Source organism: Dermochelys coriacea, chromosome 19 (assembly GCF_009764565.3).
Source record: "Dermochelys coriacea isolate rDerCor1 chromosome 19, rDerCor1.pri.v4, whole genome shotgun sequence".
Classification (NCBI taxonomy): Eukaryota; Metazoa; Chordata; order Testudines; family Dermochelyidae; genus Dermochelys; species Dermochelys coriacea.
Window position 1 is genome coordinate 12,057,974 of NC_050086.2, and position 17,910 is coordinate 12,075,883.

Consider the following 17,910-nt stretch of genomic DNA (forward strand, 5'->3'; position numbering starts at 1 on the left):
CCATCCCGCTGACTCTCACAGGCGGTTGCTGATGTACACCAGGCTCTGGAAGCGGGAAAGTGATCTTAGGCGCAAGGTGGGCGGGGGGGGGGCCGCCCAGAGTGCAGGCGTGACGCTGGGCATGGGGGAAGGGGCCACAGAGGGATGAGAGCCGAGGTGTAGGGGGGTGAGATTCTGCAGGTCCTTTGAGTCACGCACAGATGCCTCTTTGCCTGTCCAGAGCTGGAGTCTGAAGGTGCCTCACAAGGCCTGGCCTGTGATTTTCTTTGGGTTAGGGCAAGTGGGGCTAGCAGAGGGAGGGAGTGACGTGTGTGAGACCTCAGCCAGACTGCAAAGGGGGGAAGCATGGGGAGGTCTATTATCAGCCAAATAATCAACCCCCAGCATACACAGGCACCACACAGTGGGGATAATCCCCAGGTGAAATGGGCTTTTAATGAGCTGGTAAGGAGCAAACACAGATGACTCGTCAATGGACAATCAGGGCTGGTGAGAAACCCCACTGTCTGAGGAGCCCTGCTTGCCCAGGGATTGTTTAATGCACCGGGTTAAGCACAATGGGCCATCGCTTTCCAGCGGTTCATTGCTATTCACCCCGCCGTGCCTGGCAGGGGAGATTTACCCGGCAGGACAAGTCTAACGAGGGGCTGGGGATGCAGATGTGAGCACAACTGGCCACAGGCATCCGGCTCTTGCAGGCGTGGAAGAAGCCTGGAAATAAAGAGGCCAAAGGCTCTGAAGCGCCTCTCGCTAGCATCACGCCAGCAATTTCAAATGGCATCACCCCTGCCTGACACTGGCGAGAGCAGCCTCAGCCCCAGAGTGTTCTCGTGTCACTTCTCTTCCAACAGGGCCAAGAGGTGTCAGCCGAAGATCAGGGCCCAGCTGCGCTAGGCGCTGCACAGACACAGCCTCAGAGGAGACAGAGCAAAGGAGTATCCTCCTCCTCTTGTATAGATGGGGAACTGAATCACAGTGAGATGGAGCCACTTTCCCGGAGTCACACGGGACCTGAGCCAGGAGCTGGTGTAAGATTTCATAGATTCATAGACACTAAAACCAGAAGCCCATTGTGCTAGACAGCCTAACCTCCTGTCTAGCACAGGCCAGAGAATTTCCCCCAGAAGCTGGACTAGAGAGCTTGCCTTGTAGAAAGAGATCTAAGCTCGTTTTAAAGACTCCACGTAGGGGCGCGTCTGTCCCCCACCTCTCCTAGTTAACGGTTCCAACGTTTCATTACCCTCACTGCTAGGAAACTGCATGTTCATTTCGAGGCTGAATTCAGCTAACTTCAATGTCCCGCCGTTGGATCATGTTCTGCCTTTGTCTGCAAAACTGAGACCCCCCTGCTCTCAGCTTTCTTTTTCATGTGTAAGTACCTAGGACGCTATTATTTATATGATAGTAGCCACTGGAGATCCCAGCTGAGACCAGGGCCTCCTTGTGCCGTACATAGCGAGAGATAGCCCCTGCCTGGTAGATCTTACAATCTAAATAGACAAAGGGGAAGGGGGGGAATAGAGGTACAGCCCTGTGCCTGCCTAAAATAATAAGTTTCAGAGTGGTAGCCATGTTAGTCTGTATCAGCAAAAAGAATTTAGTCTCTAAGGTGCCACAAGTACTCCTCGTTTTTTTAAAATAATAAGGAAACTGTTCCTGTTAACAAGCCTGGGAAAGAGAGAATAGCAGAAAGAATGTAGCTAGATAGCTCAATAGATAGATGGCCATCATCTCATCTCCCTTCACATCCCTCCTGGGCCCTCTCCTTACCTGGGATGCCTTTAAAACCCCGGACAGCAAGGAGTTGTGCTGGGACAGCTGCATCTCCTGCTCTTCGTAACTAACTCACTGGTTTCTTGGTCTCCTCCGTCGGTCCGTGTCCACCGGTCGTCTCTCATCCTATCGTTAGTTGGGAAGCTCTTTGAGAGTCTTTTGGTTCTGTGTTTGTACAGCACCTTGCACAGTGGGGCCCTGATCCCTGATGGGGGCCCTTTAGCACTGCTGCAATATCAATAAAACATCATAGATCAATAGACAGAAAGATAGATTCCTTACCCCAAAAAATATGGGCCTGATTTTCAAGGTACTTTACACTGGTCTGGTAGGCTAAAGAGGCATTAGTGTTAGTGGAAATTAGATAGATAGACAAACAGACAGACAGACTTAATTCATAAGAACCCAATTAGGATGCTATAGTTAAAAAAAATGCTTGAAAAGGGGGAAAATGTGGAGTTCTGGTTCCACGACCGATCTCACTCTGACTCCATATTCCCCACCAGGGTCTGTGAGTGTGTTTGACTCAGTGTCTGTGTGTGTGTGACTGTGATACTGGGTGTACAAGTAGGGACGTGTACATGTCTCTGTATAGAGATGTGCGTACAGTACTACTGTCTGTATAGGCGTGTGTGTTACTATTTGTTTGACGGCGTGTATTACTGTGTGTATAGGGCTGGGTGTGGGTGTGTCTGTTTGGATATCTGTGTATTTTGTTGTCCATCTGTATTACACTGGGAAGGGGTGTGTGCCCGTATTACTGTTTGCACGGAGATGTGCTTGTGTGTGTCTATGTTACTGTCCGTTTTTCCACCGGTGTGGCTCGTGGGGTGGGGTGTGAATACAGAATACATGGTCCTCTGTATTTGTGCTCTTAATGCAAACAACCCTTTGCCAGACTCTCGCCTGACACCCACACAGCCCCCGGAGCCCATTACTCCAGCCCTGACCACATTCCTGGCCTGCAGCCCCCTCTGCTCCTCCTGACTCTCGCTGAAAAGTAAGACCACTGCTCACACCAAATTCTGCAGGGGTTTTGGATGGGGCAAAAGGGGAATGTTCAGGCTGAGAGCCAACAAGTTCTTGGGTCAGAATCTGAAGCCCCTGGTTCTGGAGCGGAAAAGCACCTCCCCCCCCGCCCGCAGCCCTGTGGTCCCACGGTGCCGAGGGATATTGTGAAGCGCTCACCTTGCCATGTGATGTCACTCACGGGTGAACCCTCCGCCAATAATCAACTGAACGGGGTGGGAGGGGGGCCGGCGGGAATCAAGCCCCAACTTTGTGTTTGACAGCGATGGAAACGAATGGGCTGGGATTGCGCTGAGCCGGCTGGGAAAGGCTTTGCCGACAAGAGAGGGGAGTTGAGAACTTCCACCTGGAAATGAAGAACCCAGCTGGCCCTGACATTCCGGCATCCGCCTGACTCCAGCAAGTCTGCCCTGCCATCTGGAACACGTATCAAAGACAGCAGAGGCTCCCGCCGGAATGTCGCCCTCCGAGAGGGTCTGTGCCAGGCTCCGCTTGCAAACGGTCTCCCACCCCCCACCCTGACCCTGCCACAATAGCCCCTCCCCGCCTCATCAGAGCGGCTTCCCCCTTTCGCCCCCACAGCCGAACCGGCCCAGAGCTGCAGCCTCACTCGGGTTGGAAGAGCTCCTTGGAGCTGGGAATATGGGGAGGCCCTTTGCGCTCATGCCAAGGCCCCCCAGGGGGATTGTGTGTGGAGGGGTCACCATGCTGCCAGCCCTGATGCTTCTGGGAACCCCCGTCACAGTCTGGGCCCCAGAGCAGCTGCCCCCAGGCATGGCTCCGTCACCTACAAAAATCTCTGTTGAATAAACGAGCATGTGGGATTAGTGCAGAGATGGGGACACGTGGTTAACTCTGGTTTTATTTCCTGAGCTGCACAGTGTCAATCTCAAAAGCACTTTAAAAGGAAGTCACTATCATTAGGGCCTTTTTTACTGATGGGGAAACTGAGGCACAGAGCAGGTCAGTGACTTGCCCTAGGTCACCCGGCAGGTTACTAGGGAAACTGAGAACAGAAGCCAGATCTCCTGAGTCACAATCTAGAGCTCTATCTGGTAGGCCATGAGAATACACAGAACAGCAACTGTCTGGAGTGTTTGCATCAGCCGTGTGCTGGGGCTGTACCAGCTCTTTGCCCACTGATATTCCCTGGAGCAGATAACAGCATTCCCCTCGCCTGCACGCCCCCTCCATTTCACTGTTCGCTACAGGTCAATATTCTAGCAAATGATGCAGGAATTTTCACGGAAGCAGCAAGTTTGAAGCAACTAGTAGAGAACATCTGCGGAGAGTGGATTTTTTTTTAACCTCGTAAATCACAGAAATCATAGAAATGTAGGGCGGCAAGGGACCACAAGGGGCCATCTCATCCATGAGAGCATTTGAACTGGAAACCCAATCCTAAGAATTATGCTCATCCACTCCCAGGACAGAAATGATACTGTGAGGCCTGCATGTCTAAACAACACAACAGGAATACTGAGCGATTGCGAATGCACCCCAGACTGGGAATCGCCATTACACTTTCTCCTAATTTCAAGGACGAGAGGCCACAGGATGAAACTGAAAGGCAGCACATTTAAAAATGAACCAGGAAAGTGGTTTATTTTGTACACAGTGCATATGTAGCCTGTGGAACTCACTGCCACAAGGTCTCGTTGAAGCCGAGAATTTAGCAGGAGTCACGAAAGGATCGGGCATTTCTATGGACAAATGGGAAAATTCAATTGCGTTTGATCGGATGGAAACATATGTGAGATAAAAGGCTCATTGCTTCAAGGCATGAACCAACCACTCAGTGACGGACATCAGGAAAAGTTCCCCAGGGGCAAGTTATTATATTATTGTTATTTGTATTACCAGCACATCCAGGCATGGACCGGGACCCCACTGTTGTGTGTACAGCACCTCGCACATAGTCCATTGCTGTCCACACTGGGGTTCTTGCTCCTTGCTTTGAAGTGGCTGGTCCTGGCCACTGTCTGAGTCAGGAGACTGGATTCAGTCTGGGGCTGCTAGTCTGACTCAGTGTCAAATGATCCCATTGTTCCTAATCATTTTCCAAAAGTGCTTGGCAAATCATTATGAGGGACAAATAAATTGTAAGGCTCCATGGACAGAAAAGGATTCCAGCAAGGACATCGTTAGCTGGGATGTCTTCATGCAGCTCTATGCTACTTACACCGGGAGGGTGTTTTCCTGGAGAAGGGAGGCTGGTCTTGCGGTGATGCCCTGGGCTGGGACCCAGGAGACGCCGATTCAAAAATTTCCTTTGGGATTCTGGGCAAGTCTCTGTGCCAAGGTTCCCCATCTGTAAAAGGGGGAGAATAATTGTGATTTGTTTGAATTGTGGTAGCCCCTAGGAGCCCTAGTCATTGTGCTAGGCGCTGTACAGACACAACAAAAAGACATTCCCTGCCTGAAAGAACTTCCACTCTAAAGTAATACCTCCTGTCTATTGAGACTCTTCTGAGGCAGGGACCATCTCTCATTATGTGACTATGCAGCACATGATCTGGGTTGGGTATCTCAGCATTACAACAGTATTTTTCTTTCCCTGCCCTCTAGGCATCAGCAGAGTGGCCTATTTCCGTGCACCTGGGCAAGCAGCTAAAAGGTGTGTCGTTCACCAGGTGCTGGCTGAGCGGAGATTATTGACAGGCAAAGCATCGGAGCAGGAAAGGAATGGAGAAGTGGAACATGGGCCAGCCCTGCAGCTGCTCCTCTCCTGGAGGGACGCCGAGATGTCAGTTTGCTTGTTTTAGTTCTTGGTTTTTAACATAAGAACGGCCAGACTGGGTCAGACCAAAAGTCCATCTAGCCCAGTATCCTGTCTTCCAACAGTGGTCAGTGTCAGGTGCCCCAGAGGGAATGAACAGAACAGTGATCATCAAGTGATCCATCCCGTCGCCCATTCCCAGCTTCTGGCAAACAGGGACACCAGCCCTGCTAATAGATATTGATGGACCTATCCTCCATGAACTTATCTTGTTCTTTTTTGAACCCTCTTATAGTCTTGACCTTCACAACACCCGCTGGCAAGGAGTTCCACATGTTGACCGTGCGTTTTGTGTGTGTTAGTTCCCCCTTTGGGTTATGCAGCCGGAGCCATCAGGAGTGAGGCCCTGGGAGCGATGGGTTGGGAAGGAGGCCAACCATGGGAGTGGCAGAGAGGGACACAGACTGAGAGCACCGGGGCCCTGGGCTGAATTCATTCTGGTCCTCCCTGGTTCACTATACCAAGAGCGGCTTGTGCTACGCCCAACCACACAGACCTTTCACTGGGCACCAAGACGGAGAGACCAGGATGGCAGCTTCCACCGGCTGACTCACTCACTCTGGCTGGCAGCCATCCCAGGCTCAGAGCTTGATCCAACTTCCATTGGAGTCAGTGGAAAGATTCCTTGGAACTCAGGTTGGGCCCCTGGAGAACATACCTGTATGGATGGGTACTACCATCACCTTGTGTGGGGATGCTCTTGGAGCCTACAGGTCAACAGAGGTCGGGTGGGCAGTTCTGGGCCGGGGCAGCCCCCCATGTGCTGTGGGAAGTGGGGCTGGACATTCAGTACATAACACACTTCAATCTCAGTCAGCCCTGAGCCAACGAGGCACAACCAGTGCCAGGCCCTCAGAAATCATGAGCCAGGCCCTCAAAAGTCATGAGAATTTACACAGCAAGTTCTATTTCTTTGCCTCCTGGCACTGGAGCCATTAGAGGTCACATTTTCAAGCTTTTCTCAAAGCTTACTGCAAAGACTAGAAGCTTAGCTTGTTTGACAATGAAAGCAGAGATTCTCAGGGTTTCATGTGACTCTGGGAGCTGAGGATTTAAGGAAAAGCCCCAGATACCACGAGATCTGTGGTAAAATCATGGTACTAAGGGGGTGCTGCTGGAAAGTAGGAGAGGAAAAACTGAACTGTCCTGATCGCTTGTGGGTGGTCCCAGTGCACTTTTCACAGGAGCAAGAGCCAGTGTTGCTAGCTTCACACCTTCAAAACTCATGAGTCAGGCCCCAAAAATGTCACAAGTCTGGCTTAAAAATAATATTTTTTGAAAAAAGTCATATTTGGAGTTCTTTTTAATTTTCTCCTAGTTTTGAACCTTTGGGTTGCACTTGTTTCAAGCTTTTCTCTGCAACCAGGAGGGCTAGAAACTTGCCTTTTCTTGTCAACGAAAGCTGAGATTCTCAGACTCTCTCTGGAGTCCAGGAGCTGGGGCTTTCAAAAATACACCGAAAATTACGACTCATGGTAAAACTAATGCAAGTTGGCAACACTGCAAGACTGTTACCCAAAGCAGGTAGGCCTCATTCCACTCTGGGTAATTGCATTCCACCTCCCAAAATTTCTCCCCGCAATGGCACTTGGATTCTGCTTCACTTCCTGTCCTAAACTGTTGCATAGCATTACTATGCGCTGATAAACAACGGCTGCTTTCCACCTCAGAGGTGGCTGCATTTCTGTAGTTGGTGAGCAGCTCCTTTCATATCCTTTAACCTACCTCACAGGGTTCTGAGATGAAAGCACTTGGAGATCTTTGGATTCTGGGGCTGGGGCCTGGCTTAAATGAGACTTCTGGGGGTTGCACGGGGGGATGGATTTAATCTGGGTGTGGCAATGTGTCAACAGCTCTCAAGATTTTATCACAAGTTTTATGACATTTGGTTTTGGTTTGTTTCTCAAAACCAGGCTGGGAGTCACGTGAGTAGGGGACAAGCTCAGCTTTTATTTATTTAAAATAAAAAAATGCTTTTTCCCAGTCCTTGTGGCTGCAGAGAAAAGCTTGAAAACATGGCCCCAGTGCACCCTCAAGACTGAACAAAAAGAACCGCCAATAATATTTAAAAAAAACAAAAAAAGAAATCTCATGATTTGTAAAACAATCTCATGATTTTTCAGGGCCTGAATACTTGGAGCTGGTCCTACAGCTCAGTTCCCCCCACCCCCTACCCCCAAAAATCTCCACCCAGCAACAGAACGAGATTCAAATCATTTTCTGAAACGTCTGATTGTCAAACCTCCCCCTCCCACCTCTTTTTGCTCTCTGGTGTTTTTGACTCTACCTCTAAAAACAAGCCGTGAATTTCATGCAGCTGCAGCCCCAGGTGTTTGGAGAGAGAGAGCACGGGGCAGGAAATGGGGTTGCCAGTTTTCTCGCTCTCATCTTTTTATTTAAGAAGGCAGCTTCACTTTCTAAAAGAGGTGCTGGCCACAGTTTGAGGCGCAATCTCAGGGAAGGCGTTTTTTTTGGGCAGGGTGCAGGGCTAGGAAAGGCAGTGGGAGGGTCCTCTCTCATCCTCCAGCCTCCTCACACCTCTCAGAGAAGTCCCCAAGGCAGCCTTGGGGATGGGGGCGGGGGTCATTGCTGAAAAGGTCCATCAGCCTGCACCCTCAAAGAGACGTGAGCTGAAGAATGCAGGGCTTCAGCCTGCGATCGTCGAGCGTCACGCGTGGCCCTATGGGCCTGCCTGCCCATGCATCTATCCCTATGTGCATTGGCCAATCAGCGTCCCTAGTCCTGCCTCTGCAGGCAAACCAGGGAGTGTATGCACCGGCCCTGAATGCGCCTGTAACTGCACAGACTCCTGTGAACACATGCACGTAGGCCTCCCAACGAGCCTGGGAACAGACCTTTGCCTGGAACGCCCCTGTGCTGGGTGCGTGAGTTTGCCCTGCGGGTTGTGGCTCTCCCTGTGACTGTATTCGCACCTCTGTGGATGCATGCAGCTGTGAGTGCTGGTGCAGGAGGGGGGCCCTGCGAACATGGCTGTAGCTCAGGACAGGCAGCCAGCCCAGTGTGTCCGAAATGCCCTAGTCTCTCTCGGAGACTCCGTGAGTCAGCTGATCCCTAGATCCCTCTGCCAGCTGGATGTAAGCAGGTCCCAAGCTGAGCCATATCAGAGGCGAGGCTGCTGCCCTGAGACTGGCACAGTCTGGTGCATGGGAAACAGAAAGGGTTGGCGGCCAAGGATCTGAGATGTGGGAAAAAAGGGTAAGTCTACACTGCAAAATCGCCAAACCATGGCAGCGAGTCTCAGAGCCCTGGGCAATTGACTTGGGTTCATGGGGCTCATGCTACGGGGCTAAAAATAGCCATGTCAACATTCCCGCTGCAGGGGGAGCCCCAGCTCTGAGACCCCCCCCCAGTTTACAGATGGGGAACTAAGGTACTGAGAAGCCAAGGGCCTGATTTTTAAAAGGTCTTTTGGAACCCGTTGATTTCAATGGGAATTAGACACCTCGCGACCTTTACAAATCAGGCCCACAGGCGCTGGCTTATGGTCACGCAGGAAGTCAGTGTCGGAGCAGGGGACTGAGCTGGGTCTCTGTCCTAGCCATGGACCCATCCTTCCAGAGTCAGGATCCTGTTCCTTCACTCCCGCGAGGGACCAAGAGCTCACCCTGAAACATACCGGAGCCAAAGGGAGGCCAGCAGGACAAAGCAAGTTGGGGGAGCTGGGGGGGATATCTCCTCATCCATGCCACCAGCTGCAAGAATGCAGGGGGAGCCCCCCTCCCTGACTCTCAGTCCCTCCCCAGGCTCAGCTGGCACTGCCCACCTCATGATCTGAAAGCTACTTTCCCGCTTTCACTCCCTCCCCCCTGCTTTCTCTTTTTCTTGATTTTCATTTCTTTTTCCAGCGAAGTTCTGACCTAGACCTGGCTGAAAACCTGTGACAGTGTTTAAAGTGCCAGGGGGAGTCCCCCCATCTCCCACCATTTCCTAATAGAGAAGTATCATCACTGCCCACACATCTGCCATTAGCCAGGATGCTAAGCTGCCAGCCATCTCGCTGGTCTGGCCACAGCTCCAGGGATCACTCAGGGGGAACTTTCTTCCATCACCCACTGCTGCATACCTAGGCTCCCCTCACCGTGGTATCTGGGCACCTCACAAGCAGGGCAGAACCCCTGCAGCAGGGTCAGGCTGATCCCCATTTTCCACAGGGGAACTGAGGCCCGGAGAGATTGAGGGGCAAATATTCCAAAGAGCTCAGGGCCAGACTTTCAAAAAGGGCCCAGCTGCCAGCGGCGACACTTACCGCCAGGTTTGCAAAGGAGGCCGACACGCAGAGTGGTCAGCCCCTCGCAAAAGCTGGCCCTTCCTTAGGCCAGCCAGTATGAGCTGAACATCTGACCCACTCTGATGTGCCCAAGGTCACTCAGGGTGCCGGGATTTAAAACTGAGTCCTACTCTGGAGCCTTACCCGCACAACCGTCTGGCACCACAACTGTCATTCCCCTTGCACCCTATCTCGCTGCACTCACTTTGCTTCCAGCACTCCTGCACCCTAATGTCAGGCTTTGACTCAAGGCTTTGCTCTGGAGTCAGATGCTCTAACCAAAGCAAGCAGCTGTGGGGACTCTGCTTTCGGCAGCAAGGACTGTCTCTTATTATGTATATGTACAGTGAGGCCCCAATGCTCCTAGGGCTTCCTAGAATAGAAAGAATGAATAATAAAGAAATGCTGAATGAACTCCGGCTGCATTTGCTCAGCCCTAGAAACCCACCACCATCTCCTGCGCATTGACTTCATCACAGGGATATAGAGAGAGAGATGGTGATGGAGAGTGAGAGAACTGATGAATGAGGAAGATAATAAGATGAGAGGGCTGGTGAATGACGGAGAGCGAGCGAGGGCGCTGGTGCAGAGGGGAGCGAAGGGAAGTGGTGAACTTTTAAAGTGTTTGAAATGACAATAGCGAGATTGCGAGCTATATTAGCAAATCTGTATAAATAGCCACAGAGGTGGGGTGGAGCCAGGCTGATAAGCAGGGCTGATGGGAGGGGCTCGCTGCACCACAAACAGGTGTTTGGGGGGCAGGGAGGGTTCTTGAGCCTCATGTTCCAAAGGCCTATCACGCAAAAATGGTCCTTCAGCCTGGGCTCGGGACGGACTAGCCTACTCCAGGCTGGTCTATACAGAAAACTGACATCGGCCCAGCAGCGTCTTTCAGGGGGGTGAAAATCCACACCCCGAGGAGACACAGTTATGCCGACCTGAGCCCTCGTGTAGACAGCGCTAGGCTGAGGAAAGAATCTTAAGCTACTCCCTCTCGGGGAGGTGAATTAACTACCCCTCCCGTGACTGTGACTGTCGTGAGCATCTACGCTACAGCTGTGCCCCTGTAGCGATTTCAGGGTAGACATTCCCTCAGGGTGAGCTGCGAGGACACTGCAAGCCCTAGTGCTTGGGGATATTCTCCATGCAAGCAAAGGGAGGTATGGGGGCTGGGGTGGGGGCAGGGCTGGGCAGAGCTTTCCCAGTTGGCCAACATGAGGAGGGCTCTGCACTGGGCTCCCACACTAGGGTGAGCAGATGTCCCGATTTTATAGGGAGAGTCCTGATATCTGGGGCTTTTTCTCATATAGACTCCTATTACCCCCTACCGACTGTCCCAATTTTTCACATTTGCCATTTGGTCACCCTATCCCACACCCAGCTGCCTGGGTGCTGGGGAGAGAAAGGGGGACTCACCCCCCACCCCGGGTGCAAAGGGAAGGTAGTAACTCCCCTCACACTGCTCGTCAGTGACCCCAAAAGGCGATGGAGGGAACTGCACCCACCAGGTGGCTCGGATGCAAGGAGGTAAAAATAAATAAATAAATGGAGAAGTAAATCCTGGGAGAGGATCCGAGGCCAGGCTGGTTTGAAAGGGCCATTTTGTACCGGTCTCTTCCAGTTAGCGGGGCTGTGAGGCCGGCGCCTGGCACACAGGTGCTTTCTATTTCTAGCTGGATGCCCAGATGCAGCTCCTCCATCAGGTTTCGGAGATAGAGGCAGAGAGAGAAATATGCAACCCGCCCACTGCTCTTTACAGGTGTGAGAGCGCATCGCCTGCCAGGAGCCTGCTACCTTTAGCTAGCGAGTGGGTCGGCCTGGTGTCAGAGCTGGAGCAGCTGCTGAAAGGCCGCACACTGAAACAGGAGGCTGGCACCTGCTGGGCCTGAAGCTGGCACAATGGGACCTAGTGTGTGAAGCCCCTTGCACCCTGGGCTCCTCTTGCTCACCCTGGTTCAACATTAGCGGGGCTGGAGAAGCGGGCCCAGCATCCCCAGAGAGCCTGGGATCAGCAGGAGTGAGGACTGCAGGATCGGGCCCTATGCAGTGTATGACACAGACACAACCCGCAATGGAGCAAACTTGCCCTCTCTGTGACATGAAGCCCCTTTTGCTATTATATTTCTATAGCTCCCAGCAGGATGTGAGCATCTCCCAAACATCACTGAATTTACCTTCACAGCTCCCCAGTGAGGGAAGGGAAGATTACTACCTCATTTTACATGGGGGAAACTGAGGCACACAGATTTTTTTTTTGGTTGAGACAGAGACTCATCCGCAGGGAGTCTGGGACAGGGTAACAAACAGGATCCATGTCTGAGTGCCCATCCAATGCCTGACCCATGAGACCAGCCCTTCTCTCACCTTGGAAACCTGTTATGATTTTCCTTGTGATAACACTGCTTGGTGCTTTCACATTTCCTTTCCTCTGAAGATCTCAAAGCGCTTGACAAGTGTTTATGCAGTAAATCCCAGAGCACTACTCCGAGGGGAGACTTGAACACAGAGCGCAGAAATGTCTTGCCCAGGTCAGGCAACAAGTCAGTGGCGGAGTTTCGAGAAGAACCCATGAGTCCTGCTTCCCACCATATGCTTCAACCCTTAAACTAGTCTTCCCTCTATTACCCTCATCAGCCCTTACATTTAAGCCAAGGGTTGAGTGATGGTGGGAGGAGCCAGGGGCTTTTCCTGCGCGGGGCTAAGCACGCTACAATAACACGACCTTCCTCTCAAAGAGTGGCTCAGTCATCATCGATCTACAGTACTAATATGGCCCCCGGCAGGTAATAACGGAGCCCCTCTCACTCTAACATCTTTATCCCCATGAAGTCAGGATGTACTACTATCCCCATGGTAGATGGGAAACTGAGGCCTGAAGAGGCTAAGGGATGTGCCCAGGATCACACACAATGTTTGAAGCAGAGCAGGAATAGAAGCCAGGTCTCCCCCAGCCCAAGCCAATACTCTCACCACGGGACCAGCCAACTTCCCTTCCACAGGCAGTGAATTTAGTGTATTAGTGCAAGGTGCTGGATCAGCAACCCTAAGGAGCAATGTCCTGAATTTACTCCCAGGACAGGTATGGCGAGGGAACAGCCATACAAGCATCCACCACCCTTAGGGGAGCTCGTTCTCCAGCCATATTCACCTCTGGGCTGGGATCCACAACACGGATTGAGGCCCATTGACCACCTAAGGAATACCTAGTCCTTGAGCTGGCCCTCAGCCCTGGGGTGAATTCCCCCCCCCCCGGATGGCTGTTTATGACCGTTCCTCGTATAACACTGGTCAGAAACACGCATTGCCGCCTCAACCGTCACTGATCCAGAAAAACCAGACGCCCAGTGATCCATGGTTATTGTATTCTCTTACAGTAAATGGAGTGTTCAGTGGAATCTTAATTGCAAAGCTGCTTGGAAACCTGCCCATTCCGCTTTAACCAGACCTCTGCTGCCCCCTCTTCCAAGCCACGGCTGCTGCAAGTAATGGCACGAGACACACAGATATGCACACAAACGTGCATGCACACACACAGATAGTGCTGGCCAGAGGAGGGTGGGGGGCTTCTGCTCAAGGGACCAGGACTCTTAGCCTTTTGAAGGCAAGTCTTGTGAGGAGAGTGGCAGCAGATTTCATCCCCCTAGCCACTTTACTACTGGTGCACCCCACCTGCTTTTTTAGAGGTGGATCCAGCGTTTGCGTCGGCGAGGGGCTCAAATCAGCGCCCCCTTCGTTAACTGGGGCCCTGAGCAAAAAGAACGAAGGTGCTGAAAGGCTAACGCAGCAGGGTCAAGGGATTAGAAGGAGGGAGGGGAAACTGGACCTGGTGTCCTGACCCAGGATCCTCCAGGGCCTGCCCCTGTTAACTCGGAGCCCAGCAGAAGAGCAGGGGTGCTGCCCCCTAGGGATCGCAGTAAATATGCCTGATGGCAGGTATGGGACACCAGCCACAGGGGCCCAGGTGGAGACCTGCCTTTCGTCAAGTCCAAAGAAAACACGCGATGCCCACAATACACATGCAGACTCCAGTTTTCCCAGGGCGGGCTGAGGCCTGTGACCTGCTCCGTCAACTCTTTCTGTTGCATTAGCTTCCCCCAGAACTTCTGATGCCTCGGAGTTGGGACTGAGGGAAATGGGTAAGAGAAAGATGCACAAGCCGTTCTGGATGGACCAAAGGCCAGGCTCAGCAAGGGGGTAATACTAAACAGTGCTCTGGTCTCTGACAGCATCCTGCACCTGAGGATCTCAAAGCACCGTATCATCACTGATCTTCTTATTTATTATGTGTATTCGCACAGCACCTAGGAGTCCAGCGATGGCCCCACACCTCATGTGTAAGGTGTTGTGCAGACACAGGACAAAAAAGGTGGCACCTGCCCCAAAGAGCATGATTTGATTAGCTAGCCCCACCTGCCCTCTAGGGAAAGGTATAACTAGTTACCCCAGATCACCCGTTGCCCTGCCCCCATGCAATCCCAGCACAGTGTGAGTGTGAAGCAGGTGCAAATCACAGCCGCTCTGTGTTGTGACTGACCCTCTTTGCTCCAGTGTCAATTACAATGCAAGGCAGAAGAACGGAGAATCAGGGTCTCTAGATTTTGCATCCTTCGCTGGGCTTGTCTACACTACGCGGCCTATCGCAGTATAACTCCAGCACCAGGGCTCTGCCAGTGTAATGCATAGTGTAGATGCAACCTACCCCGCCAGAAGGGGTTTTCCTGTCGCTGGAGGAACTCCTCCTCCTCGTGTGACGGTAACTAGGTCACCAGATGCATTCTTCCATTGACCTAGCTGCATCTACACCGTGGGTTAGCTTGGCCTCACTAGGGCCCTCAGGTGTGGATTTTTCACCCCCCTGACTCAACGGGGCGGGGACGGAGCAGTGGCTGGTTCTAAGACAGGATTTCTGGAGAGAAAAATGTAAAAACTGCCCCATCCTCCACACAGCATCCGTCTGCTCCCTCTTTTGCTGTGGCTGTGGAGATTACACATGCGTCACCATGCGAAGCGCAGAGGCCTCCTGCAGCCTTCGGCATTATCTTGTTATTTCTACCTCGGCACTTTTCTCTTCTGATTATAATTACCCAAGACCTTATCAGGGCTGCGCGGCCTGAAAGGCGAGCGGTGCCAAGTTCTCCCCATCTGCTGGTGGCGTGATAAGGGGCTGTTTTGGGTACTTCTTTTTCTTCCTGATTGCTTGTTTTTTTGTTTGACAGTGGGCCTCACAGGGCGATGATGCATTTCCTACCTTCACAGGCGCTCGCTGCTAGGATGACGTGTTCAGGGAATTTGATGGGGGGGGGGGGCGGGGGTGGAAGGCAGGATTGTCAAACTTGGCATCTGAGGTTCCTTGAGCATAGGGACAGCACACAAACAGCAACAGGGCAAGTGTCCCCCACTCGTGTGCCTTAGCCTGACTTGGAAGGTAGCAGAAGCTACGTCTACACTACAGAGCTTGCAGTGGCATAGATAGATGCAGCAGTATACAGTTCAGGGTGACTGCATCTGTATTCCCCGTCCGTGGTCCCCCTTCAAGGGCACCCCCTCTAGGCCCTCAGATCCTCAGCCATCACCTCTCTTGGGTGGAGACACATGTATCTCTCCCTCCTGACCGAGTTTTTTTCCAGGCTACACTGTCCCCTGCCTACACTGTGCTATCCCCAGCGAGACAGATTGCCAAGACAAGCCAGCACCCGCACTTTGCGTTCTCTCCAAAGGCCACGCACAGCTGTAGTTGCCAGCAGTCACAAGTTCCCACATAGCCCTTTCTAAGCAAGCACATTTGTTCTTAAGGTGAAAGCATGACCAAGAAAACATATTAAAACCAAGAGAAGTTCCTACACGCGCACCAGATGTCACCTGCCAGTCTTATGGGACCCCATTAGGCCCAAGTCCTTCCAACCTTTCCCAGGGAATATTTGGGCCCCCCTTGGACAGAAGGTCCTGTCTGGTTGCTGGATCAGAAAGAAGGCATTTATCCAGAAGTCCCTTCTTTGTGTATTGGTATCCGGAGAATCCAGTTTGAATCAGTACATGCAGCCTGTCCAGGTAGTGGTACCTCTCTGGAGCAGTTACAACTTGAGTGAGTGAATTTGCCTAATCCCCCTCCTTCTTAGTTCATGAGGGGCTGTGGTAACCCTCCCGCCATGGAATTATATACGACCCCTGACCCCCAATGGTAGATCAACTGAATAAAAGTGAGATCTCCCAAAGATATTGCAGGAAATTGCCCTGTCTGTCACAGCTGTGTCTACACTGAGGGTGTTGTTGGCACAGCTCTGTTGGTCAGGGATGTGCAAAATACACCTGGGATTCACTGATTTGGTGGCACAAGTGTGAGCTGCTTTGAAGGAAAGCGGTATCAAACCAAACCTTCTCTCCAAACCCAAACAGACAGACCTAAGGCATCCAGAGAAGCAGCCAGACATTTTTGGGCAAGTCCATGACCCGAGCTAAATGGCGTGTCTGTCTCTACTCACCAAACAACCCGTTTGGAATCAAAGCTGCCATGTAGAAATGGAGGGTCATGCAGCCAGGGCTGCCGTCTATCCAGCCCCCTTCCTGTAAGCCCCTTAACCCATCCTGAGCTGCGAGATTGAAAAGGCATCTCTGATGACATGCAGCGTAATGGTAGTTCTGCTGTGGCCATTCGTCCCATCTTCATCTCCCCATGTCCTTTCCATTCATGGGTATTTAAAAGTGCAGCGATCCAGCCAGGTTGGAGCGTGGAGACTCATAGCTTTGCATGATGCCTTCCAAAGATGAGCCCGCATGCAGGTTTTGGTGCCTGGAGCACTCTACGCCCCATCTGGTTACACGGCATTTGGATAGGACGTCTCTGAGGAAAGCACATGCTGAGCCAGAAGTGGCGTCAGCAATTCAGAAGTCGAAAGCCAGGAGTGGACAATGCCCCAGCCGGATGCTAGATGGCACGGTTCTGAGGAAGGTGACTGCAGCTCATGGTGCACAGAGACACGTCACAGCGTGGCCGACTTGTAACTGGGTACACTCGCCGCTGAGGCGCCTCCTTGCAGCTGGGTCTTGGGATTCGCTCTGTCTCGGTCTGGCAGCTGTTTTCCTGGGCACCTTCCCACCTCACTTCTCCCTCTCCTGGCTCATCTCTGGATTTACCAGCCTAAGCTTCCTCTGCTCCCAGGGGCTACTTCACCCATCTCAGCTTCTCACTAGTCTCTAGTCCAGGGCGAGATCCCAGGACTTACTTCCCCTAGAACCCCACCTTGTCCCTAGCCAACTCCCTGTGTCTCTAGGGAGTGTTGGGATAGCCCCTCCCTCTACCCTCCTCTTCCTCTTCCTCTCAATGTCCTGGCTTGATACAAATCCCAGCCTGCCCTTGCCCAGCTGGGCTTCATCATCAATTAGATTTAATCAGACCCTGGCTCTCCCCCAGGGGCAGCCTACCAGGTTAATTGGCCCTTTTTAACCTGCTCAGGCCGTGTGTGTGCGGGGCACATCCCATCATCCAGCTCTTGCAATTGTATTGCAAGTCTTGTGCTACTTGGAGTTTCTCTTAAAGACCCAGCTCCTGGAGTCACATGATTATGTGAGAATCCCAGCTTCCAGTCAAAAAACAGAGGCTTCTAGCTTTGTGTTTTCAAGCTTTTCTCTACCAACACGAAACCCCCCCAAGGCCAATAAATTATTACATTTATTAGTCTATGACACTCTCATGATTTCTAAGCCAAGCTCTTTTTTCTTTTTCTTTTGCAGCCTGACTCATTACTTTTGAATGCTTGGGGCCAGCAATCCTGGATTTACCCAACCATTTGGGGCAGGAGGCAAAGAAAACTGCCACCAATTGAAGTTTTAGCAGGAATTTTGGGTGGGCGGAAGATATGTTACTCAAAGGGGAAATTAGCACTGGGGTTAACAGTCTTACTATTGCAAAAGGCAGCAAGGGAGCTGGCTACCTGCGTGCAAGCCCACCCGAGAGCCTGGGCACTTCCTGGGATGCAAGTCCACGCTGCAGCTTGGACTGCCCCAGCATCACTGCTATTGGTACCCACGTCAGCTAGGTTCAAAC

The 17,910-nt window shown here is 52.0% G+C and overlaps 1 long non-coding RNA gene across 1 annotated transcript; it reads left to right on the forward strand.

The window, feature by feature from the left end:
• Positions 1-353: 353 nt before the first annotated feature.
• On the forward strand, positions 354-10,283 carry LOC122458285. Its single transcript, XR_006278264.1, has 2 exons — positions 354-1,371; positions 5,371-10,283. It is a non-coding gene; the product is annotated as an uncharacterized LOC122458285 (long non-coding RNA).
• Positions 10,284-17,910: the final 7,627 nt, after the last annotated feature.